General features: G+C 45.3%; 17 non-coding genes and 2 pseudogenes across 17 annotated transcripts; all 19 read right to left on the bottom strand.

Moving 5' to 3' along the window:
* Positions 1-533: 533 nt before the first annotated feature.
* LOC141201096 (U2 spliceosomal RNA) lies at positions 534-724 on the bottom strand. Its single transcript, XR_012272668.1, has one exon. It is a non-coding gene; the product is annotated as a U2 spliceosomal RNA (small nuclear RNA).
* Positions 725-1,845: 1,121 nt separating this feature from the next.
* LOC141201094 (U2 spliceosomal RNA) lies at positions 1,846-2,036 on the bottom strand. The gene has a single exon (XR_012272667.1). It is a non-coding gene; the product is annotated as a U2 spliceosomal RNA (small nuclear RNA).
* Positions 2,037-3,156: 1,120 nt separating this feature from the next.
* Positions 3,157-3,347, bottom strand: LOC141201093 (U2 spliceosomal RNA). Its single transcript, XR_012272666.1, has one exon. It is a non-coding gene; the product is annotated as a U2 spliceosomal RNA (small nuclear RNA).
* Positions 3,348-4,472: 1,125 nt separating this feature from the next.
* On the bottom strand, positions 4,473-4,663 carry LOC141201092 (U2 spliceosomal RNA). Its single transcript, XR_012272665.1, has one exon. It is a non-coding gene; the product is annotated as a U2 spliceosomal RNA (small nuclear RNA).
* Positions 4,664-5,782: 1,119 nt separating this feature from the next.
* LOC141201091 (U2 spliceosomal RNA) lies at positions 5,783-5,973 on the bottom strand. The gene has a single exon (XR_012272664.1). It is a non-coding gene; the product is annotated as a U2 spliceosomal RNA (small nuclear RNA).
* Positions 5,974-7,092: 1,119 nt separating this feature from the next.
* LOC141201090 (U2 spliceosomal RNA) lies at positions 7,093-7,283 on the bottom strand. Its single transcript, XR_012272663.1, has one exon. It is a non-coding gene; the product is annotated as a U2 spliceosomal RNA (small nuclear RNA).
* A 1,120-nt stretch (positions 7,284-8,403) lies between these two features.
* Positions 8,404-8,594, bottom strand: LOC141200684 (U2 spliceosomal RNA). The gene has a single exon (XR_012272397.1). It is a non-coding gene; the product is annotated as a U2 spliceosomal RNA (small nuclear RNA).
* A 1,122-nt stretch (positions 8,595-9,716) lies between these two features.
* Positions 9,717-9,907, bottom strand: LOC141201089 (U2 spliceosomal RNA). The gene has a single exon (XR_012272662.1). It is a non-coding gene; the product is annotated as a U2 spliceosomal RNA (small nuclear RNA).
* A 1,120-nt stretch (positions 9,908-11,027) lies between these two features.
* LOC141200682 (U2 spliceosomal RNA) lies at positions 11,028-11,218 on the bottom strand. The gene has a single exon (XR_012272395.1). It is a non-coding gene; the product is annotated as a U2 spliceosomal RNA (small nuclear RNA).
* A 1,122-nt stretch (positions 11,219-12,340) lies between these two features.
* On the bottom strand, positions 12,341-12,531 carry LOC141200409 (U2 spliceosomal RNA). Its single transcript, XR_012272131.1, has one exon. It is a non-coding gene; the product is annotated as a U2 spliceosomal RNA (small nuclear RNA).
* A 1,123-nt stretch (positions 12,532-13,654) lies between these two features.
* LOC141200503 (U2 spliceosomal RNA) lies at positions 13,655-13,845 on the bottom strand. Its single transcript, XR_012272223.1, has one exon. It is a non-coding gene; the product is annotated as a U2 spliceosomal RNA (small nuclear RNA).
* A 1,122-nt stretch (positions 13,846-14,967) lies between these two features.
* LOC141201088 (U2 spliceosomal RNA) lies at positions 14,968-15,158 on the bottom strand. Its single transcript, XR_012272661.1, has one exon. It is a non-coding gene; the product is annotated as a U2 spliceosomal RNA (small nuclear RNA).
* Positions 15,159-16,279: 1,121 nt separating this feature from the next.
* On the bottom strand, positions 16,280-16,487 carry LOC141200939 (U2 spliceosomal RNA; annotated as a pseudogene).
* Positions 16,488-17,262: 775 nt separating this feature from the next.
* On the bottom strand, positions 17,263-17,354 carry LOC141201029 (U2 spliceosomal RNA; annotated as a pseudogene).
* A 1,120-nt stretch (positions 17,355-18,474) lies between these two features.
* Positions 18,475-18,665, bottom strand: LOC141201087 (U2 spliceosomal RNA). Its single transcript, XR_012272660.1, has one exon. It is a non-coding gene; the product is annotated as a U2 spliceosomal RNA (small nuclear RNA).
* Positions 18,666-19,786: 1,121 nt separating this feature from the next.
* On the bottom strand, positions 19,787-19,977 carry LOC141201085 (U2 spliceosomal RNA). The gene has a single exon (XR_012272658.1). It is a non-coding gene; the product is annotated as a U2 spliceosomal RNA (small nuclear RNA).
* A 1,124-nt stretch (positions 19,978-21,101) lies between these two features.
* Positions 21,102-21,292, bottom strand: LOC141201084 (U2 spliceosomal RNA). Its single transcript, XR_012272657.1, has one exon. It is a non-coding gene; the product is annotated as a U2 spliceosomal RNA (small nuclear RNA).
* A 1,125-nt stretch (positions 21,293-22,417) lies between these two features.
* On the bottom strand, positions 22,418-22,608 carry LOC141201083 (U2 spliceosomal RNA). Its single transcript, XR_012272656.1, has one exon. It is a non-coding gene; the product is annotated as a U2 spliceosomal RNA (small nuclear RNA).
* Positions 22,609-23,728: 1,120 nt separating this feature from the next.
* LOC141200304 (U2 spliceosomal RNA) lies at positions 23,729-23,919 on the bottom strand. The gene has a single exon (XR_012272028.1). It is a non-coding gene; the product is annotated as a U2 spliceosomal RNA (small nuclear RNA).
* Between the last annotated feature and the right edge of the window lie 1,060 nt (positions 23,920-24,979).

Here is a 24,979-nt window from a genome sequence, read left to right as displayed (position 1 = left end):
AAATGAAAGAAGTCAGTGTTCCAGCAGAGGGAGACAACGTTTCAGAAAAGGCATTGTAGCAAACCAAAAAAGAAATTTTAAGCGCAGCAGAGTAACCAGCTCACATACCTGTTAGCTCAGGTGAGTTTAAAAGGCTGCTGTTGATAACAAGGGCATTTGCTAAATAGATGGTGTGTGTGCAACAATATACTGAAAGGTCAATTATATTGTGCAGCTTATCTCACCACCTGTAGTTATTTAGGTGAAAGCTCCAAAATGCTTGCCTAATATGTCTGTTTATCCAAAAGGAAGTATAGAGGGAGAGCTAGATAGATAGCATTGCATTACATTACATTACATGGCAATGCAATGCACAGTTGCTGAAGTTGAACCAAAATGAGCTTGTCATCTGGCTTCTGCAACTTTTAACATGAAAAATCCAATGAGGAGAAGAAAAGCAAAGCCAAAGAGTCCATCCCAAAATCCGACAAACAAGCAAAATGAACAAAAAGCATTGAATTCAATTCTTTCTGATTTTAGAAACTGCATTAAAGAAGGGGTGCACCGGTCCTGGAGATACTGCAATACCAGGTCAATGCGTGGAGTGGACAGAGCAAGCTCTTTTTCCATCTCCCTGTTCTAAAAATCCATTTAATATATGGTCCCCAGATAGGGGACGTATCAGATATTAAACTGATAAGAACAGATACTACACTTGATCTTAGCCAAAAGGCCGAGAAGCGATAACCAGAATTGGTTTCCGACTACGGTGCCACCCAAGGATTCTGAAAAGTCCATTTGTGGAGATGGCCACCTGGACTCCCGTTAAGAAGACATGCTGTCAACCTCTAGATCCCTCACATGCCTGCACTTTTCGGCTTGCTGCTGCTGCAATCCACGCGTTTTAGATCTGCATAACTCCACCTCTGTTAGCACAGTACCCTCAACCCCCGGCTGTTCCCACCCGCCTCAACACCGTTGGAAGGGAGGAGAACCAATTAAGGCGGGGGGGGGGGTGGAACGAGCAGCTGTCTACCCTTAGCAGGAGGGTTGCTGATTAATTACCTCTCCTGCTGCTGCTGCTGCTGGCTGTCCAGCAGCAGACTGAAGGTGGCTGCTGCTGTGCGCAGGTATATAAAGGCTCAGAGCCTATTATGACACGCGCAGCCAGCGTTCCATTGCCACATTCCGTCTACTGCAGGCGGGATACCTGGATGGCTGAATGTCACTGAGAAGCTCACAGAGACCGCCATAAGCAACAGTTTAAAAGAATGCCACAGACTAATCAACCAAACTTTTTGGGTTGGTTTCTCTTTTATAGTCTGCAGGCATTAAATGAAAGAAGTCAGTGTTCCAGCAGAGGGAGACAACGTTTCAGAAAAGGCATTGTAGCAAACCAAAAAAGAAATTTTAAGCGCAGCAGAGTAACCAGCTCACATACCTGTTAGCTCAGGTGAGTTTAAAAGGCTGCTGTTGATAACAAGGGCATTTGCTAAATAGATGGTGTGTGTGCAACAATATACTGAAAGGTCAATTATATTGTGCAGCTTATCTCACCACCTGTAGTTATTTAGGTGAAAGCTCCAAAATGCTTGCCTAATATGTCTGTTTATCCAAAAGGAAGTATAGAGGGAGAGCTAGATAGATAGCATTGCATTACATTACATTACATGGCAATGCAATGCACAGTTGCTGAAGTTGAACCAAAATGAGCTTGTCATCTGGCTTCTGCAACTTTTAACATGAAAAATCCAATGAGGAGAAGAAAAGCAAAGCCAAAGAGTCCATCCCAAAATCCGACAAACAAGCAAAATGAACAAAAAGCATTGAATTCAATTCTTTCTGATTTTAGAAACTGCATTAAAGAAGGGGTGCACCGGTCCTGGAGATACTGCAATACCAGGTCAATGCGTGGAGTGGACAGAGCAAGCTCTTTTTCCATCTCCCTGTTCTAAAAATCCATTTAATATATGGTCCCCAGATAGGGGACGTATCAGATATTAAACTGATAAGAACAGATACTACACTTGATCTTAGCCAAAAGGCCGAGAAGCGATAACCAGAATTGGTTTCCGACTACGGTGCCACCCAAGGATTCTGAAAAGTCCATTTGTGGAGATGGCCACCTGGACTCCCGTTAAGAAGACATGCTGTCAACCTCTAGATCCCTCACATGCCTGCACTTTTCGTCTTGCTGCTGCTGCAATCCACGCTTTTTAGATCTGCATAACTCCACCTCTTTTAGCACAGTACCCTCAACCCCCGGCTGTTCCCACCCGCCTCAACACCGTTGGAAGGGAGGAGAACCAATTAAGGCGGGGGGGGGGTGGAACGAGCAGCTGTCTACCCTTAGCAGGAGGGTTGCTGATTAATTACCTCTCCTGCTGCTGATGCTGCTGGCTGTCCAGCAGCAGACTGAAGGTGGCTGCTGCTGTGCGCAGGTATATAAAGGCTCAGAGCCTATTATGACACGCGCAGCCAGCGTTCCATTGCCACATTCCGTCTACTGCAGGCGGGATACCTGGATGGCTGAATGTCACTGAGAAGCTCACAGAGACCGCCATAAGCAACAGTTTAAAAGAATGCCATAGACTAATCAACCAAACTTTTTGGGTTGGTTTCTCTTTTATAGTCTGCAGGCATTAAATGAAAGAAGTCAGTGTTCCAGCAGAGGGAGACAACGTTTCAGAAAAGGCATTGTAGCAAACCAAAAAAGAAATTTTAAGCGCAGCAGAGAAACCAGCTCACATACCTGTTAGCTCAGGTGAGTTTAAAAGGCTGCTGTTGATAACAAGGGCATTTGCTAAATAGATGGTGTGTGTGCAACAATATACTGAAAGGTCAATTATATTGTGCAGCTTATCTCACCACCTGTAGTTATTTAGGTGAAAGCTCCAAAATGCTTGCCTAATATGTCTGTTTATCCAAAAGGAAGTATAGAGGGAGAGCTAGATAGATAGCATTGCATTACATTACATTACATGGCAATGCAATGCACAGTTGCTGAAGTTGAACCAAAATGAGCTTGTCATCTGGCTTCTGCAACTTTTAACATGAAAAATCCAATGAGGAGAAGAAAAGCAAAGCCAAAGAGTCCATCCCAAAATCCGACAAACAAGCAAAATGAACAAAAAGCATTGAATTCAATTCTTTCTGATTTTAGAAACTGCATTAAAGAAGGGGTGCACCGGTCCTGGAGATACTGCAATACCAGGTCAATGCGTGGAGTGGACAGAGCAAGCTCTTTTTCCATCTCCCTGTTCTAAAAATCCATTTAATATATGGTCCCCAGATAGGGGACGTATCAGATATTAAACTGATAAGAACAGATACTACACTTGATCTTAGCCAAAAGGCCGAGAAGCGATAACCAGAATTGGTTTCCGACTACGGTGCCACCCAAGGATTCTGAAAAGTCCATTTGTGGAGATGGCCACCTGGACTCCCGTTAAGAAGACATGCTGTCAACCTCTAGATCCCTCACATGCCTGCACTTTTCGGCTTGCTGCTGCTGCAATCCACGCGTTTTAGATCTGCATAACTCCACCTCTTTTAGCACAGTACCCTCAACCCCCGGCTGTTCCCACCCGCCTCAACACCGTTGGAAGGGAGGAGAACCAATTAAGGCGGGGGGGTGGGGGGGTGGAACGAGCAGCTGTCTACCCTTAGCAGGAGGGTTGCTGATTAATTACCTCTCCTGCTGCTGCTGCTGCTGGCTGTCCAGCAGCAGACTGAAGGTGGCTGCTGCTGTGCGCAGGTATATAAAGGCTCAGAGCCTATTATGACACGCGCAGCCAGCGTTCCATTGCCACATTCCGTCTACTGCAGGCGGGATACCTGGATGGCTGAATGTCACTGAGAAGCTCACAGAGACCGCCATAAGCAACAGTTTAAAAGAATGCCACAGACTAATCAACCAAACTTTTTGGGTTGGTTTCTCTTTTATAGTCTGCAGGCATTAAATGAAAGAAGTCAGTGTTCCAGCAGAGGGAGACAACGTTTCAGAAAAGGCATTGTAGCAAACCAAAAAAGAAATTTTAAGCGCAGCAGAGTAACCAGCTCACATACCTGTTAGCTCAGGTGAGTTTAAAAGGCTGCTGTTGATAACAAGGGCATTTGCTAAATAGATGGTGTGTGTGCAACAATATACTGAAAGGTCAATTATATTGTGCAGCTTATCTCACCACCTGTAGTTATTTAGGTGAAAGCTCCAAAATGCTTGCCTAATATGTCTGTTTATCCAAAAGGAAGTATAGAGGGAGAGCTAGATAGATAGCATTGCATTACATTACATTACATGGCAATGCAATGCACAGTTGCTGACGTTGAACCAAAATGAGCTTGTCATCTGGCTTCTGCAACTTTTAACATGAAAAATCCAATGAGGAGAAGAAAAGCAAAGCCAAAGAGTCCATCCCAAAATCCGACAAACAAGCAAAATGAACAAAAAGCATTGAATTCAATTCTTTCTGATTTTAGAAACTGCATTAAAGAAGGGGTGCACCGGTCCTGGAGATACTGCAATACCAGGTCAATGCGTGGAGTGGACAGAGCAAGCTCTTTTTCCATCTCCCTGTTCTAAAAATCCATTTAATATATGGTCCCCAGATAGGGGACGTATCAGATATTAAACTGATAAGAACAGATACTACACTTGATCTTAGCCAAAAGGCCGAGAAGCGATAACCAGAATTGGTTTCCGACTACGGTGCCACCCAAGGATTCTGAAAAGTCCATTTGTGGAGATGGCCACCTGGACTCCCGTTAAGAAGACATGCTGTCAACCTCTAGATCCCTCACATGCCTGCACTTTTCGGTTTGCTGCTGCTGCAATCCACGCGTTTTAGATCTGCATAACCCCACCTCTTTTAGCACAGTACCCTCAACCCCCGGCTGTTCCCACCCGCCTCAACACCGTTGGAAGGGAGGAGAACCAATTAAGGCGGGGGGGGGTGGAACGAGCAGCTGTCTACCCTTAGCAGGAGGGTTGCTGATTAATTACCTCTCCTGCTGCTGCTGCTGCTGGCTGTCCAGCAGCAGACTGAAGGTGGCTGCTGCTGTGCACAGGTATATAAAGGCTCAGAGCCTATTATGACACGCGCAGCCAGCGTTCCATTGCCACATTCCGTCTACTGCAGGCGGGATACCTGGATGGCTGAATGTCACTGAGAAGCTCACAGAGACCGCCATAAGCAACAGTTTAAAAGAATGCCACAGACTAATCAACCAAACTTTTTGGGTTGGTTTCTCTTTTATAGTCTGCAGGCATTAAATGAAAGAAGTCAGTGTTCCAGCAGAGGGAGACAACGTTTCAGAAAAGGCATTGTAGCAAACCAAAAAAGAAATTTTAAGCGCAGCAGAGTAACCAGCTCACATACCTGTTAGCTCAGGTGAGTTTAAAAGGCTGCTGTTGATAACAAGGGCATTTGCTAAATAGATGGTGTGTGTGCAACAATATACTGAAAGGTCAATTATATTGTGCAGCTTATCTCACCACCTGTAGTTATTTAGGTGAAAGCTCCAAAATGCTTGCCTAATATGTCTGTTTATCCAAAAGGAAGTATAGAGGGAGAGCTAGATAGATAGCATTGCATTACATTACATTACATGGCAATGCAATGCACAGTTGCTGAAGTTGAACCAAAATGAGCTTGTCATCTGGCTTCTGCAACTTTTAACATGAAAAATCCAATGAGGAGAAGAAAAGCAAAGCCAAAGAGTCCATCCCAAAATCCGACAAACAAGCAAAATGAACAAAAAGCATTGAATTCAATTCTTTCTGATTTTAGAAACTGCATTAAAGAAGGGGTGCACCGGTCCTGGAGATACTGCAATACCAGGTCAATGCGTGGAGTGGACAGAGCAAGCTCTTTTTCCATCTCCCTGTTCTAAAAATCCATTTAATATATGGTCCCCAGATAGGGGACGTATCAGATATTAAACTGATAAGAACAGATACTACACTTGATCTTAGCCAAAAGGCCGAGAAGCGATAACCAGAATTGGTTTCCGACTACGGTGCCACCCAAGGATTCTGAAAAGTCCATTTGTGGAGATGGCCACCTGGACTCCCGTTAAGAAGACATGCTGTCAACCTCTAGATCCCTCACATGCCTGCACTTTTCGGCTTGCTGCTGCTGCAATCCACGCATTTTAGATCTGCATAACTCCACCTCTTTTAGCACAGTACCCTCAACCCCCGGCTGTTCCCACCCGCCTCAACACCGTTGGAAGGGAGGAGAATCAATTAAGGCGGGGGGGGGTGGAACGAGCAGCTGTCTACCCTTAGCAGGAGGGTTGCTGATTAATTACCTCTCCTGCTGCTGCTGCTGCTGGCTGTCCAGCAGCAGACTGAAGGTGGCTGCTGCTGTGCGCAGGTATATAAAGGCTCAGAGCCTATTATGACACGCGCAGCCAGCGTTCCATTGCCACATTCCGTCTACTGCAGGCGGGATACCTGGATGGCTGAATGTCACTGAGAAGCTCACAGAGACCGCCATAAGCAACAGTTTAAAAGAATGCCACAGACTAATCAACCAAACTTTTTGGGTTGGTTTCTCTTTTATAGTCTGCAGGCATTAAATGAAAGAAGTCAGTGTTCCAGCAGAGGGAGACAACGTTTCAGAAAAGGCATTGTAGCAAACCAAAAAAGAAATTTTAAGCGCAGCAGAGTAACCAGCTCACATACCTGTTAGCTCAGGTGAGTTTAAAAGGCTGCTGTTGATAACAAGGGCATTTGCTAAATAGATGGTGTGTGTGCAACAATATACTGAAAGGTCAATTATATTGTGCAGCTTATCTCACCACCTGTAGTTATTTAGGTGAAAGCTCCAAAATGCTTGCCTAATATGTCTGTTTATCCAAAAGGAAGTATAGAGGGAGAGCTAGATAGATAGCATTGCATTACATTACATTACATGGCAATGCAATGCACAGTTGCTGAAGTTGAACCAAAATGAGCTTGTCATCTGGCTTCTGCAACTTTTAACATGAAAAATCCAATGAGGAGAAGAAAAGCAAAGCCAAAGTGTCCATCCCAAAATCTGACAAACAAGCAAAATGAACAAAAAGCATTGAATTCAATTCTTTCTGATTTTAGAAACTGCATTAAAGAAGGGGTGCACCGGTCCTGGAGATACTGCAATACCAGGTCAATGCGTGGAGTGGACAGAGCAAGCTCTTTTTCCATCTCCCTGTTCTAAAAATCCATTTAATATATGGTCCCCAGATAGGGGACGTATCAGATATTAAACTGATAAGAACAGATACTACACTTGATCTTAGCCAAAAGGCCGAGAAGCGATAACCAGAATTGGTTTCCGACTACGGTGCCACCCAAGGATTCTGAAAAGTCCATTTGTGGAGATGGCCACCTGGACTCCCGTTAAGAAGACATGCTGTCAACCTCTAGATCCCTCACATGCCTGCACTTTTCGGCTTGCTGCTGCTGCAATCCACGCGTTTTAGATCTGCATAACTCCACCTCTTTTAGCACAGTACCCTCAACCCCCGGCTGTTCCCACCCGCCTCAACACCGTTGGAAGGGAGGAGAACCAATTAAGGCGGGGGGGGGGTGGAACGAGCAGCTGTCTACCCTTAGCAGGAGGGTTGCTGATTAATTACCTCTCCTGCTGCTGCTGCTGCTGGCTGTCCAGCAGCAGACTGAAGGTGGCTGCTGCTGTGCGCAGGTATATAAAGGCTCAGAGCCTATTATGACACGCGCAGCCAGCGTTCCATTGCCACATTCCGTCTACTGCAGGCGGGATACCTGGATGGCTGAATGTCACTGAGAAGCTCACAGAGACCGCCATAAGCAACAGTTTAAAAGAATGCCACAGACTAATCAACCAAACTTTTTGGGTTGGTTTCTCTTTTATAGTCTGCAGGCATTAAATGAAAGAAGTCAGTGTTCCAGCAGAGGGAGACAACGTTTCAGAAAAGGCATTGTAGCAAACCAAAAAAGAAATTTTAAGCGCAGCAGAGTAACCAGCTCACATACCTGTTAGCTCAGGTGAGTTTAAAAGGCTGCTGTTGATAACAAGGGCATTTGCTAAATAGATGGTGTGTGTGCAACAATATACTGAAAGGTCAATTATATTGTGCAGCTTATCTCACCACCTGTAGTTATTTAGGTGAAAGCTCCAAAATGCTTGCCTAATATGTCTGTTTATCCAAAAGGAAGTATAGAGGGAGAGCTAGATAGATAGCATTGCATTACATTACATTACATGGCAATGCAATGCACAGTTGCTGAAGTTGAACCAAAATGAGCTTGTCATCTGGCTTCTGCAACTTTTAACATGAAAAATCCAATGAGGAGAAGAAAAGCAAAGCCAAAGAGTCCATCCCAAAATCCGACAAACAAGCAAAATGAACAAAAAGCATTGAATTCAATTCTTTCTGATTTTAGAAACTGCATTAAAGAAGGGGTGCACCGGTCCTGGAGATACTGCAATACCAGGTCAATGCGTGGAGTGGACAGAGCAAGCTCTTTTTCCATCTCCCTGTTCTAAAAATCCATTTAATATATGGTCCCCAGATAGGGGACGTATCAGATATTAAACTGATAAGAACAGATACTACACTTGATCTTAGCCAAAATGCCGAGAAGCGATAACCAGAATTGGTTTCCGACTACGGTGCCACCCAAGGATTCTGAAAAGTCCATTTGTGGAGATGGCCACCTGGACTCCCGTTAAGAAGACATGCTGTCAACCTCTAGATCCCTCACATGCCTGCACTTTTCGGCTTGCTGCTGCTGCAATCCACGCGTTTTAGATCTGCATAACTCCACCTCTTTTAGCACAGTACCCTCAACCCCCGGCTGTTCCCACCCGCCTCAACACCGTTGGAAGGGAGGAGAACCAATTAAGGCGGGGGGGGGGGGTGGAACGAGCAGCTGTCTACCCTTAGCAGGAGGGTTGCTGATTAATTACCTCTCCTGCTGCTGCTGCTGCTGGCTGTCCAGCAGCAGACTGAAGGTGGCTGCTGCTGTGCGCAGGTATATAAAGGCTCAGAGCCTATTATGACACGCGCAGCCAGCGTTCCATTGCCACATTCCGTCTACTGCAGGCGGGATACCTGGATGGCTGAATGTCACTGAGAAGCTCACAGAGACCGCCATAAGCAACAGTTTAAAAGAATGCCACAGACTAATCAACCAAACTTTTTGGGTTGGTTTCTCTTTTATAGTCTGCAGGCATTAAATGAAAGAAGTCAGTGTTCCAGCAGAGGGAGACAACGTTTCAGAAAAGGCATTGTAGCAAACCAAAAAAGAAATTTTAAGCGCAGCAGAGTAACCAGCTCACATACCTGTTAGCTCAGGTGAGTTTAAAAGGCTGCTGTTGATAACAAGGGCATTTGCTAAATAGATGGTGTGTGTGCAACAATATACTGAAAGGTCAATTATATTGTGCAGCTTATCTCACCACCTGTAGTTATTTAGGTGAAAGCTCCAAAATGCTTGCCTAATATGTCTGTTTATCCAAAAGGAAGTATAGAGGGAGAGCTAGATAGATAGCATTGCATTACATTACATTACATGGCAATGCAATGCACAGTTGCTGAAGTTGAACCAAAATGAGCTTGTCATCTGGCTTCTGCAACTTTTAACATGAAAAATCCAATGAGGAGAAGAAAAGCAAAGCCAAAGTGTCCATCCCAAAATCTGACAAACAAGCAAAATGAACAAAAAGCATTGAATTCAATTCTTTCTGATTTTAGAAACTGCATTAAAGAAGGGGTGCACCGGTCCTGGAGATACTGCAATACCAGGTCAATGCGTGGAGTGGACAGAGCAAGCTCTTTTTCCATCTCCCTGTTCTAAAAATCCATTTAATATATGGTCCCCAGATAGGGGACGTATCAGATATTAAACTGATAAGAACAGATACTACACTTGATCTTAGCCAAAAGGCCGAGAAGCGATAACCAGAATTGGTTTCCGACTACGGTGCCACCCAAGGATTCTGAAAAGTCCATTTGTGGAGATGGCCACCTGGACTCCCGTTAAGAAGACATGCTGTCAACCTCTAGATCCCTCACATGCCTGCACTTTTCGGCTTGCTGCTGCTGCAATCCACGCGTTTTAGATCTGCATAACTCCACCTCTTTTAGCACAGTACCCTCAACCCCCGGCTGTTCCCACCCGCCTCAACACCGTTGGAAGGGAGGAGAACCAATTAAGGCGGGGGGGGGGTGGAACGAGCAGCTGTCTACCCTTAGCAGGAGGGTTGCTGATTAATTACCTCTCCTGCTGCTGCTGCTGCTGGCTGTCCAGCAGCAGACTGAAGGTGGCTGCTGCTGTGCGCAGGTATATAAAGGCTCAGAGCCTATTATGACACGCGCAGCCAGCGTTCCATTGCCACATTCCGTCTACTGCAGGCGGGATACCTGGATGGCTGAATGTCACTGAGAAGCTCACAGAGACCGCCATAAGCAACAGTTTAAAAGAATGCCACAGACTAATCAACCAAACTTTTTGGGTTGGTTTCTCTTTTATAGTCTGCAGGCATTAAATGAAAGAAGTCAGTGTTCCAGCAGAGGGAGACAACGTTTCAGAAAAGGCATTGTAGCAAACCAAAAAAGAAATTTTAAGCGCAGCAGAGTAACCAGCTCACATACCTGTTAGCTCAGGTGAGTTTAAAAGGCTGCTGTTGATAACAAGGGCATTTGCTAAATAGATGGTGTGTGTGCAACAATATACTGAAAGGTCAATTATATTGTGCAGCTTATCTCACCACCTGTAGTTATTTAGGTGAAAGCTCCAAAATGCTTGCCTAATATGTCTGTTTATCCAAAAGGAAGTATAGAGGGAGAGCTAGATAGATAGCATTGCATTACATTACATTACATGGCAATGCAATGCACAGTTGCTGAAGTTGAACCAAAATGAGCTTGTCATCTGGCTTCTGCAACTTTTAACATGAAAAATCCAATGAGGAGAAGAAAAGCAAAGCCAAAGAGTCCATCCCAAAATCCGACAAACAAGCAAAATGAACAAAAAGCATTGAATTCAATTCTTTCTGATTTTAGAAACTGCATTAAAGAAGGGGTGCACCGGTCCTGGAGATACTGCAATACCAGGTCAATGCGTGGAGTGGACAGAGCAAGCTCTTTTTCCATCTCCCTGTTCTAAAAATCCATTTAATATATGGTCCCCAGATAGGGGACGTATCAGATATTAAACTGATAAGAACAGATACTACACTTGATCTTAGCCAAAATGCCGAGAAGCGATAACCAGAATTGGTTTCCGACTACGGTGCCACCCAAGGATTCTGAAAAGTCCATTTGTGGAGATGGCCACCTGGACTCCCGTTAAGAAGACATGCTGTCAACCTCTAGATCCCTCACATGCCTGCACTTTTCGGCTTGCTGCTGCTGCAATCCACGCGTTTTAGATCTGCATAACTCCACCTCTTTTAGCACAGTACCCTCAACCCCCGGCTGTTCCCACCCGCCTCAACACCGTTGGAAGGGAGGAGAACCAATTAAGGCGGGGGGGGGGGGTGGAACGAGCAGCTGTCTACCCTTAGCAGGAGGGTTGCTGATTAATTACCTCTCCTGCTGCTGCTGCTGCTGGCTGTCCAGCAGCAGACTGAAGGTGGCTGCTGCTGTGCGCAGGTATATAAAGGCTCAGAGCCTATTATGACACGCGCAGCCAGCGTTCCATTGCCACATTCCGTCTACTGCAGGCGGGATACCTGGATGGCTGAATGTCACTGAGAAGCTCACAGAGACCGCCATAAGCAACAGTTTAAAAGAATGCCACAGACTAATCAACCAAACTTTTTGGGTTGGTTTCTCTTTTATAGTCTGCAGGCATTAAATGAAAGAAGTCAGTGTTCCAGCAGAGGGAGACAACGTTTCAGAAAAGGCATTGTAGCAAACCAAAAAAGAAATTTTAAGCGCAGCAGAGTAACCAGCTCACATACCTGTTAGCTCAGGTGAGTTTAAAAGGCTGCTGTTGATAACAAGGGCATTTGCTAAATAGATGGTGTGTGTGCAACAATATACTGAAAGGTCAATTATATTGTGCAGCTTATCTCACCACCTGTAGTTATTTAGGTGAAAGCTCCAAAATGCTTGCCTAATATGTCTGTTTATCCAAAAGGAAGTATAGAGGGAGAGCTAGATAGATAGCATTGCATTACATTACATTACATGGCAATGCAATGCACAGTTGCTGAAGTTGAACCAAAATGAGCTTGTCATCTGGCTTCTGCAACTTTTAACATGAAAAATCCAATGAGGAGAAGAAAAGCAAAGCCAAAGAGTCCATCCCAAAATCCGACAAACAAGCAAAATGAACAAAAAGCATTGAATTCAATTCTTTCTGATTTTAGAAACTGCATTAAAGAAGGGGTGCACCGGTCCTGGAGATACTGCAATGCCAGGTCAATGCGTGGAGTGGACAGAGCAAGCTCTTTTTCCATCTCCCTGTTCTAAAAATCCATTTAATATATGGTCCCCAGATAGGGGACGTATCAGATATTAAACTGATAAGAACAGATACTACACTTGATCTTAGCCAAAAGGCCGAGAAGCGATAACCAGAATTGGTTTCCGACTACGGTGCCACCCAAGGATTCTGAAAAGTCCATTTGTGGAGATGGCCACCTGGACTCCCGTTAAGAAGACATGCTGTCAACCTCTAGATCCCTCACATGCCTGCACTTTTCGGCTTGCTGCTGCTGCAATCCACGCGTTTTAGATCTGCATAACTCCACCTCTTTTAGCACAGTACCCTCAACCCCCGGCTGTTCCCACCCGCCTCAACACCGTTGGAAGGGAGGAGAACCAATTAAGGCGGGGGGGGGGGGGTGGAACGAGCAGCTGTCTACCCTTAGCAGGAGGGTTGCTGATTAATTACCTCTCCTGCTGCTGCTGCTGCTGGCTGTCCAGCAGCAGACTGAAGGTGGCTGCTGCTGTGCGCAGGTATATAAAGGCTCAGAGCCTATTATGACACGCGCAGCCAGCGTTCCATTGCCACATTCCGTCTACTGCAGGCGGGATACCTGGATGGCTGAATGTCACTGAGAAGCTCACAGAGACCGCCATAAGCAACAGTTTAAAAGAATGCCACAGACTAATCAACCAAACTTTTTGGGTTGGTTTCTCTTTTATAGTCTGCAGGCATTAAATGAAAGAAGTCAGTGTTCCAGCAGAGGGAGACAACGTTTCAGAAAAGGCATTGTAGCAAACCAAAAAAGAAATTTTAAGCGCAGCAGAGTAACCAGCTCACATACCTGTTAGCTCAGGTGAGTTTAAAAGGCTGCTGTTGATAACAAGGGCATTTGCTAAATAGATGGTGTGTGTGCAACAATATACTGAAAGGTCAATTATATTGTGCAGCTTATCTCACCACCTGTAGTTATTTAGGTGAAAGCTCCAAAATGCTTGCCTAATATGTCTGTTTATCCAAAAGGAAGTATAGAGGGAGAGCTAGATAGATAGCATTGCATTACATTACATTACATGGCAATGCAATGCACAGTTGCTGAAGTTGAACCAAAATGAGCTTGTCATCTGGCTTCTGCAACTTTTAACATGAAAAATCCAATGAGGAGAAGAAAAGCAAAGCCAAAGAGTCCATCCCAAAATCCGACAAACAAGCAAAATGAACAAAAAGCATTGAATTCAATTCTTTCTGATTTTAGAAACTGCATTAAAGAAGGGGTGCACCGGTCCTGGAGATACTGCAATACCAGGTCAATGCGTGGAGTGGACAGGGCAAGCTCTTTTTCCATCTCCCTGTTCTAAAAATCCATTTAATATATGGTCCCCAGATAGGGGACGTATCAGATATTAAACTGATAAGAACAGATACTACACTTGATCTTAGCCAAAAGGCCGAGAAGCGATAACCAGAATTGGTTTCCGACTACGGTGCCACCCAAGGATTCTGAAAAGTCCATTTGTGGAGATGGCCACCTGGACTCCCGTTAAGAAGACATGCTGTCAACCTCTAGATCCCTCACATGCCTGCACTTTTCGGCTTGCTGCTGCTGCAATCCACGCGTTTTAGATCTGCATAACTCCACCTCTTTTAGCACAGTACCCTCAACCCCCGGCTGTTCCCACCCGCCTCAACACCGTTGGAAGGGAGGAGAACCAATTAAGGCGGGGGGGGGGGGTGGAACGAGCAGCTGTCTACCCTTAGCAGGAGGGTTGCTGATTAATTACCTCTCCTGCTGCTGCTGCTGCTGGCTGTCCAGCAGCAGACTGAAGGTGGCTGCTGCTGTGCGCAGGTATATAAAGGCTCAGAGCCTATTATGACACGCGCAGCCAGCGTTCCATTGCCACATTCCGTCTACTGCAGGCGGGATACCTGGATGGCTGAATGTCACTGAGAAGCTCACAGAGACCGCCATAAGCAACAGTTTAAAAGAATGCCACAGACTAATCAACCAAACTTTTTGGGTTGGTTTCTCTTTTATAGTCTGCAGGCATTAAATGAAAGAAGTCAGTGTTCCAGCAGAGGGAGACAACGTTTCAGAAAAGGCATTGTAGCAAACCAAAAAAGAAATTTTAAGCGCAGCAGAGTAACCAGCTCACATACCTGTTAGCTCAGGTGAGTTTAAAAGGCTGCTGTTGATAACAAGGGCATTTGCTAAATAGATGGTGTGTGTGCAACAATATACTGAAAGGTCAATTATATTGTGCAGCTTATCTCACCACCTGTAGTTATTTAGGTGAAAGCTCCAAAATGCTTGCCTAATATGTCTGTTTATCCAAAAGGAAGTATAGAGGGAGAGCTAGATAGATAGCATTGCATTACATTACATTACATGGCAATGCAATGCACAGTTGCTGAAGTTGAACCAAAATGAGCTTGTCATCTGGCTTCTGCAACTTTTAACATGAAAAATCCAATGAGGAGAAGAAAAGCAAAGCCAAAGAGTCCATCCCAAAATCCGACAAACAAGCAAAATGAACAAAAAGCATTGAATTCAATTCTTTCTGATTTTAGAAACTGCATTAAAGAAGGGGTGCACCGGTCCTGGAGATACTGCAATACCAGGTCAATGCGTGGAGTGGACAGAGCAAGCTCTTTTTCCATCTCCCTGTTCTAAAAATCCATTTAATATATGGTCCCCAGATAGGGGACGTATCAGATATTAAACTGATAAGAACAGATACTACACTTGATCTTAGCCAAAAGGCCGAGAAGCGATAACCAGAATTGGTTTCCGACTACGGTGCCACCCAAGGATTCTGAAAAGTCCATTTGTGGAGATGGCCACCTGGACTCCCGTTAAGAAGACATGCTGTCAACCTCTAGATCCCTCACATGCCTGCACTTTTCGGCTTGCTGCTGCTGCAATCCACGCGTTTTAGATCTGCATAACTCCACCTCTTTTAGCACAGTACCCTCAACCCCCGGCTGTTCCCACCCGCCTCAACACCGTTGGAAGGGAGGAGAACCAATTAAGGCGGGGGGGGGGGTGGAACGAGCAGCTGTCTACCCTTAGCAGGAGGGTTGCTGATTAATTACCTCTCCTGCTGCTGCTGCTGCTGGCTGTCCAGCAGCAGACTGAAGGTGGCTGCTGCTGTGCGCAGGTATATAAAGGCTCAGAGCCTATTATGACACGCGCAGCCAGCGTTCCATTGCCACATTCCGTCTACTGCAGGCGGGATACCTGGATGGCTGAATGTCACTGAGAAGCTCACAGAGACCGCCATAAGCAACAGTTTAAAAGAATGCCAGAGACTAATCAACCAAACTTTTTGGGTTGGTTTCTCTTTTATAGTCTGCAGGCATTAAATGAAAGAAGTCAGTGTTCCAGCAGAGGGAGACAACGTTTCAGAAAAGGCATTGTAGCAAACCAAAAAAGAAATTTTAAGCGCAGCAGAGTAACCAGCTCACATACCTGTTAGCTCAGGTGAGTTTAAAAGGCTGCTGTTGATAACAAGGGCATTTGCTAAATAGATGGTGTGTGTGCAACAATATACTGAAAGGTCAATTATATTGTGCAGCTTATCTCACCACCTGTAGTTATTTAGGTGAAAGCTCCAAAATGCTTGCCTAATATGTCTGTTTATCCAAAAGGAAGTATAGAGGGAGAGCTAGATAGATAGCATTGCATTACATTACATTACATGGCAATGCAATGCACAGTTGCTGAAGTTGAACCAAAATGAGCTTGTCATCTGGCTTCTGCAACTTTTAACATGAAAAATCCAATGAGGAGAAGAAAAGCAAAGCCAAAGAGTCCATCCCAAAATCCGACAAACAAGCAAAATGAACAAAAAGCATTGAATTCAATTCTTTCTGATTTTGGAAACTGCATTAAAGAAGGGGTGCACCGGTCCTGGAGATACTGCAATACCAGGTCAATGCGTGGAGTGGACAGAGCAAGCTCTTTTTCCATCTCCCTGTTCTAAAAATCCATTTAATATATGGTCCCCAGATAGGGGACGTATCAGATATTAAACTGATAAGAACAGATTTTTTTTTTTTTTTTTTTTTTTTTTAAAGCCCGAATTCGTGTACAAAACCCGAGTGCGCTTAAAAAAGTGACAAGTGCCACAAAAAAAGTGCACTAGGATGCTGGTCTTCTTGAAACCCTCTCCAAAAGGAGAAGGGTCCCCCAAACCATTCCCCGTCCCTCCGAGCCAAAAGGCCACAGCGAGGAACAGGGACAAAAAGCCACCTCCAGCCGAAGCCAGAGGCGACCCAATCATACCCCCAGCACCTGCCCGAGTTCTCACCCGAGCAAGGCACTGGGAGCCAAAGACTGTGCTCCCCTCCCGGAAGAGGGGAGCCAACAACGCTCTCCTCCCGAAAGAGGAGAGCCAGGGGGGTTCAGGGGGGAGCGGAACCTGATGGCCACACACTCCCCCCCTAGACCTGCCAAGAGAGGAACCCGTAAGGGAACCGCATCCCGACAAAATCCTAGTAGGACGTGACACACGTGAATAAGTGGACACACAGTGACAAAGAAATTAAATAAATAGTGAAGGTTTCACAGTATAATACTGCCCGGACCTTCAACCGGGAATTGAAAAATTCCCCATCCTAAGGCCAGAAGGCCCGGAATAAGGGTGTGTGCGAAGAAAGAAAATTTGAAGTGCTTGTGCAAATGTGCCATAAACTCAAGTGGGGTTCCCAATCCCAGTGAGTTAAGGCACCCCAGGGTCACCACTCCTGGGGCACTTCACACTTCGGGCTTTCGATCTTCCCCGGCCCAATGGCGTCGATCCTGGGGGGCCATGCTTTCCACCAGATGACTATATTAGCCACCTGGCGTACTAACAAGCGCCTAAACCCCAGTGTGCATAATGTATCAATCTACTAGGGCGGCCAACATCCAAAACCGCCTTTTCGAAAGATACTACACTTGATCTTAGCCAAAAGGCCGAGAAGCGATAACCAGAATTGGTTTCCGACTACGGTGCCACCCAAGGATTCTGAAAAGTCCATTTGTGGAGATGGCCACCTGGACTCCCGTTAAGAAGACATGCTGTCAACCTCTAGATCCCTCACATGCCTGCACTTTTCGGCTTGCTGCTGCTGCAATCCACGCGTTTTAGATCTGCATAACTCCACCTCTTTTAGCACAGTACCCTCAACCCCCGGCTGTTCCCACCCGCCTCAACACCGTTGGAAGGGAGGAGAACCAATTAAGGCGGGGGGGGGGTGGAACGAGCAGCTGTCTACCCTTAGCAGGAGGGTTGCTGATTAATTACCTCTCCTGCTGCTGCTGCTGCTGGCTGTCCAGCAGCAGACTGAAGGTGGCTGCTGCTGTGCGCAGGTATATAAAGGCTCAGAGCCTATTATGACACGCGCAGCCAGCGTTCCATTGCCACATTCCGTCTACTGCAGGCGGGATACCTGGATGGCTGAATGTCACTGAGAAGCTCACAGAGACCGCCATAAGCAACAGTTTAAAAGAATGCCACAGACTAATCAACCAAACTTTTTGGGTTGGTTTCTCTTTTATAGTCTGCAGGCATTAAATGAAAGAAGTCAGTGTTCCAGCAGAGGGAGACAACGTTTCAGAAAAGGCATTGTAGCAAGCCAAAAAAGAAATTTTAAGCGCAGCAGAGTAACCAGCTCACATACCTGTTAGCTCAGGTGAGTTTAAAAGGCTGCTGTTGATAACAAGGGCATTTGCTAAATAGATGGTGTGTGTGCAACAATATACTGAAAGGTCAATTATATTGTGCAGCTTATCTCACCACCTGTAGTTATTTAGGTGAAAGCTCCAAAATGCTTGCCTAATATGTCTGTTTATCCAAAAGGAAGTATAGAGGGAGAGCTAGATAGATAGCATTGCATTACATTACATTACATGGCAATGCAATGCACAGTTGCTGACGTTGAACCAAAATGAGCTTGTCATCTGGCTTCTGCAACTTTTAACATGAAAAATCCAATGAGGAGAAGAAAAGCAAAGCCAAAGAGTCCATCCCAAAATCCGACAAACAAGCAAAATGAACAAAAAGCATTGAATTCAATTCTTTCTGATTTTAGAAACTGCATTAAAGAAGGGGTGCACCGGTCCTGGAGATACTGCAATACCAGGTCAATGCGTGGAGTGGACAGAGCAAGCTCTTTTTCCATCTCCCTGTTCTAAAAATCCATTTAATATATGGTCCCCAGATAGGGGACGTATCAGATATTAAACTGATAAGAACAGATACTACACTTGATCTTAGCCAAAAGGCCGAGAAGCGATAACCAGAATTGGTTTCCGACTACGGTGCCACCCAAGGATTCTGAAAAGTCCATTTGTGGAGATGGCCACCTGGACTCCCGTTAAGAAGACATGCTGTCAACCTCTAGATCCCTCACATGCCTGCACTTTTCGGCTTGCTGCTGCTGCAATCCACGCGTTTTAGATCTGCATAACTCCACCTCTTTTAGCACAGTACCCTCAACCCCCGGCTGTTCCCACCCGCCTCAACACCGTTGGAAGGGAGGAGAACCAATTAAGGCGGGGGGGGGGGTGGAACGAGCAGCTGTCTACCCTTAGCAGGAGGGTTGCTGATTAATTACCTCTCCTGCTGCTGCTGCTGCTGGCTGTCCAGCAGCAGACTGAAGGTGGCTGCTGCTGTGCGCAGGTATATAAAGGCTCAGAGCCTATTATGACACGCGCAGCCAGCGTTCCATTGCCACATTCCGTCTACTGCAGGTGGGATACCTGGATGGCTGAATGTCACTGAGAAGCTCACAGAGACCGCCATAAGCAACAGTTTAAAAGAATGCCACAGACTAATCAACCAAACTTTTTGGGTTGGTTTCTCTTTTATAGTCTGCAGGCATTAAATGAAAGAAGTCAGTGTTCCAGCAGAGGGAGACAACGTTTCAGAAAAGGCATTGTAGCAAACCAAAAAAGAAATTTTAAGCGCAGCAGAGTAACCAGCTCACATACCTGTTAGCTCAGGTGAGTTTAAAAGGCTGCTGTTGATAACAAGGGCATTTGCTAAATAGATGGTGTGTGTGCAACAATATACTGAAAGGTCAATTATATTGTGCAGCTTATCTCACCACCTGTAGTTATTTAGGTGAAAGCTCCAAAATGCTTGCCTAATATGTCTGTTTATCCAAAAGGAAGTATAGAGGGAGAGCTAGATAGATTGCATTGCATTACATTACATTACATGGCAATGCAATGCACAGTTGCTGAAGTTGAACGAAAATGAGCTTGTCATCTGGCTTCTGCAACTTTTAACATGAAAAATCCAATGAGGAGAAAAAAAGCAAAGCCAAAGAGTCCATCCCAAAATCCGACAAACAAGCAAAATGAACAAAAAGCATTGAATTCAATTCTTTCTGATTTTAGAAACTGCATTAAAGAAGGGGTGCACCGGTCCTGGAGATACTGCAATACCAGGTCAATGCGTGGAGTGGACAGAGCAAGCTCTTTTTCCATCTCCCTGTTCTAAAAATCCATTTAATATATGGTCCCCAGATAGGGGACGTATCAGATATTAAACTGATAAGAACAGATACTACACTTGATCTTAGCCAAAAGGCCGAGAAGCGATAACCAGAATTGGTTTCCGACTACGGTGCCACCCAAGGATTCTGAAAAGTCCATTTGTGGAGATGGCCACCTGGACTCCCGTTAAGAAGACATGCTGTCAACCTCTAGATCCCTCACATGCCTGCACTTTTCGGCTTGCTGCTGCTGCAATCCACGCGTTTTAGATCTGCATAACTCCACCTCTTTTAGCACAGTACCCTCAACCCCCGGCTGTTCCCACCCGCCTCAACACCGTTGGAAGGGAGGAGAACCAATTAAGGCGGGGGGGGGGGGGGTGGAACGAGCAGCTGTCTACCCTTAGCAGGAGGGTTGCTGATTAATTACCTCTCCTGCTGCTGCTGCTGCTGGCTGTCCAGCAGCAGACTGAAGGTGGCTGCTGCTGTGCGCAGGTATATAAAGGCTCAGAGCCTATTATGACACGCGCAGCCAGCGTTCCATTGCCACATTCCGTCTACTGCAGGCGGGATACCTGGATGGCTGAATGTCACTGAGAAGCTCACAGAGACCGCCATAAGCAACAGTTTAAAAGAATGCCACAGACTAATCAACCAAACTTTTTGGGTTGGTTTCTCTTTTATAGTCTGCAGGCATTAAATGAAAGAAGTCAGTGTTCCAGCAGAGGGAGACAACGTTTCAGAAAAGGCATTGTAGCAAACCAAAAAAGACATTTTAAGCGCAGCAGAGTAACCAGCTCACATACCTGTTAGCTCAGGTGAGTTTAAAAGGCTGCTGTTGATAACAAGGGCATTTGCTAAATAGATGGTGTGTGTGCAACAATATACTGAAAGGTCAATTATATTGTGCAGCTTATCTCACCACCTGTAGTTATTTAGGTGAAAGCTCCAAAATGCTTGCCTAATATGTCTGTTTATCCAAAAGGAAGTATAGAGGGAGAGCTAGATAGATAGCATTGCATTACATTACATTACATGGCAATGCAATGCACAGTTGCTGAAGTTGAACCAAAATGAGCTTGTCATCTGGCTTCTGCAACTTTTAACATGAAAAATCCAATGAGGAGAAGAAAAGCAAAGCCAAAGAGTCCATCCCAAAATCCGACAAACAAGCAAAATGAACAAAAAGCATTGAATTCAATTCTTTCTGATTTTAGAAACTGCATTAAAGAAGGGGTGCACCGGTCCTGGAGATACTGCAATACCAGGTCAATGCGTGGAGTGGACAGAGCAAGCTCTTTTTCCATCTCCCTGTTCTAAAAATCCATTTAATATATGGTCCCCAGATAGGGGACGTATCAGATATTAAACTGATAAGAACAGATACTACACTTGATCTTAGCCAAAAGGCCGAGAAGCGATAACCAGAATTGGTTTCCGACTACGGTGCCACCCAAGGATTCTGAAAAGTCCATTTGTGGAGATGGCCACCTGGACTCCCGTTAAGAAGACATGCTGTCAACCTCTAGATCCCTCACATGCCTGCACTTTTCGGCTTGCTGCTGCTGCAATCCACGCGTTTTAGATCTGCATAACTCCACCTCTTTTAGCACAGTACCCTCAACCCCCGGCTGTTCCCACCCGCCTCAACACCGTTGGAAGGGAGGAGAACCAATTAAGGCGGGGGGGGGGGGGGGTGGAACGAGCAGCTGTCTACCCTTAGCAGGAGGGTTGCTGATTAATTACCTCTCCTGCTGCTGCTGCTGCTGGCTGTCCAGCAGCAGACTGAAGGTGGCTGCTGCTGTGCGCAGGTATATAAAGGCTCAGAGCCTATTATGACACGCGCAGCCAGCGTTCCATTGCCACATTCCGTCTACTGCAGGCGGGATACCTGGATGGCTGAATGTCACTGTGAAGCTCACAGAGACCGCCATAAGCAACAGTTTAAAAGAATGCCACAGACTAATCAACCAAACTTTTTGGGTTGGTTTCTCTTTTATAGTCTGCAGGCATTAAATGAAAGAAGTCAGTGTTCCAGCAGAGGGAGACAACGTTTCAGAAAAGGCATTGTAGCAAACCAAAAAAGAAATTTTAAGCGCAGCAGAGTAACCAGCTCACATACCTGTTAGCTCAGGTGAGTTTAAAAGGCTGCTGTTGATAACAAGGGCATTTGCTAAATAGATGGTGTGTGTGCAACAATATACTGAAAGGTCAATTATATTGTGCAGCTTATCTCACCACCTGTAGTTATTTAGGTGAAAGCTCCAAAATGCTTGCCTAATATGTCTGTTTATCCAAAAGGAAGTATAGAGGGAGAGCTAGATAGATAGCATTGCATTACATTACATTACATGGCAATGCAATGCACAGTTGCTGAAGTTGAACCAAAATGAGCTTGTCATCTGGCTTCTGCAACTTTTAACATGAAAAATCCAATGAGGAGAAGAAAAGCAAAGCCAAAGAGTCCATCCCAAAATCCGACAAACAAGCAAAATGAACAAAAAGCATTGAATTCAATTCTTTCTGATTTTAGAAACTGCATTAAAGAAGGGGTGCACCGGTCCTGGAGATACTGCAATACCAGGTCAATGCGTGGAGTGGACAGAGCAAGCTCTTTTTCCATCTCCCTGTTCTAAAAATCCATTTAATATATGGTCCCCAGATAGGGGACGTATCAGATATTAAACTGATAAGAACAGATACTACACTTGATCTTAGCCAAAAGGCCGAGAAGCGATAACCAGAATTGGTTTCCGACTACGGTGCCACCCAAGGATTCTGAAAAGTCCATTTGTGGAGATGGCCACCTGGACTCCCGTTAAGAAGACATGCTGTCAACCTCTAGATCCCTCACATGCCTGCACTTTTTGGCTTGCTGCTGCTGCAATCCACGCGTCTTAGATCTGCATAACTATACCTCTTTTAGCACAGTACCCTCAACCCCCGGCTGTTCCCACCCGCCTCAACACCGTTGGAAGGGAGGAGAACCAATTAAGGCGGGGGGGGGGTGGAACGAGCAGCTGTCTACCCTTAGCAGGAGGGTTGCTGATTAATTACCTCTCCTGCTGCTGCTGCTGCTGGCTGTCCAGCAGCAGACTGAAGGTGGCTGCTGCTGTGCGCAGGTATATAAAGGCTCAGAGCCTATTATGACACGCGCAGCCAGCGTTCCATTGCCACATTCCGTCTACTGCAGGCGGGATACCTGGATGGCTGAATGTCACTGAGAAGCTCACAGAGACCGCCATAAGCAACAGTTTAAAAGAATGCCACAGACTAATCAACCAAACTTTTTGGGTTGGTTTCTCTTTTATAGTCTGCAGGCATTAAATGAAAGAAGTCAGTGTTCCAGCAGAGGGAGACAACGTTTCAGAAAAGGCATTGTAGCAAACCAAAAAAGAAATTTTAAGCGCAGCAGAGTAACCAGCTTACATACCTGTTAGCTCAGGTGAGTTTAAAAGGCTGCTGTTGATAACAAGGGCATTTGCTAAATAGATGGTGTGTGTGCAACAATATACTGAAAGGTCAATTATATTGTGCAGCTTATCTCACCACCTGTAGTTATTTAGGTGAAAGCTCCAAAATGCTTGCCTAATATGTCTGTTTATCCAAAAGGAAGTATAGAGGGAGAGCTAGATAGATAGCATTGCATTACATTACATTACATGGCAATGCAATGCACAGTTGCTGAAGTTGAACCAAAATGAGCTTGTCATCTGGCTTCTGCAACTTTTAACATGAAAAATCCAATGAGGAGAAGAAAAGCAAAGCCAAAGAGTCCATCCCAAAATCCGACAAACAAGCAAAATGAACAAAAAGCATTGAATTCAATTCTTTCTGATTTTAGAAACTGCATTAAAGAAGGGGTGCACCGGTCCTGGAGATACTGCAATACCAGGTCAATGCGTGGAGTGGACAGAGCAAGCTCTTTTCCCATCTCCCTGTTCTAAAAATCCATTTAATATATGGTCCCCAGATAGGGGACGTATCAGATATTAAACTGATAAGAACAGATACTACACTTGATCTTAGCCAAAAGGCCGAGAAGCGATAACCAGAATTGGTTTCCGACTACGGTGCCACCCAAGGATTCTGAAAAGTCCATTTGTGGAGATGGCCACCTGGACTCCCGTTAAGAAGACATGCTGTCAACCTCTAGATCCCTCACATGCCTGCACTTTTCGGCTTGCTGCTGCTGCAATCCACGCGTTTTAGATCTGCATAACTCCACCTCTTTTAGCACAGTACCCTCAACCCCCGGCTGTTCCCACCCGCCTCAACACCGTTGGAAGGGAGGAGAACCAATTAAGGCGGGGGGGGGGTGTGGAACGAGCAGCTGTCTACCCTTAGCAGGAGGGTTGCTGATTAATTACCTCTCCTGCTGCTGCTGCTGGCTGTCCAGCAGCAGACTGAAGGTGGCTGCTGCTGTGCGCAGGTATATAAAGGCTCAGAGCCTATTATGACACGCGCAGCCAGCGTTCCATTGCCACATTCCGTCTACTGCAGGCGGGATACCTGGATGGCTGAATGTCACTGAGAAGCTCACAGAGACCGCCATAAGCAACAGTTTAAAAGAATGCCACAGACTAATCAACCAAACTTTTTGGGTTGGTTTCTCTTTTATAGTCTGCAGGCATTAAATGAAAGAAGTCAGTGTTCCAGCAGAGGGAGACAACGTTTCAGAAAAGGCATTGTAGCAAACCAAAAAAGAAATTTTAAGCGCAGCAGAGTAACCAGCTCACATACCTGTTAGCTCAGGTGAGTTTAAAAGGCTGCTGTTGATAACAAGGGCATTTGCTAAATAGATGGTGTGTGTGCAACAATATACTGAAAGGTCAATTATATTGTGCAGCTTATCTCACCACCTGTAGTTATTTAGGTGAAAGCTCCAAAATGCTTGCCTAATATGTCTGTTTATCCAAAAGGAAGTATAGAGGGAGAGCTAGATAGATAGCATTGCATTACATTACATTACATGGCAATGCAATGCACAGTTGCTGAAGTTGAACCAAAATGAGCTTGTCATCTGGCTTCTGCAACTTTTAACATGAAAAATCCAATGAGGAGAAGAAAAGCAAAGCCAAAGAGTCCATCCCAAAATCCGACAAACAA

The sequence above is a fragment of the Phyllobates terribilis genome, unplaced genomic scaffold, assembly GCF_046119375.1.
Source record: "Phyllobates terribilis strain yellow unplaced genomic scaffold, ASM4611937v1 Scaffold_108__1_contigs__length_5656254, whole genome shotgun sequence".
In the NCBI taxonomy this organism is placed as follows: Eukaryota; Metazoa; Chordata; class Amphibia; order Anura; family Dendrobatidae; genus Phyllobates; species Phyllobates terribilis.
This window is presented reverse-complemented; position numbering and strand designations above follow the sequence as displayed.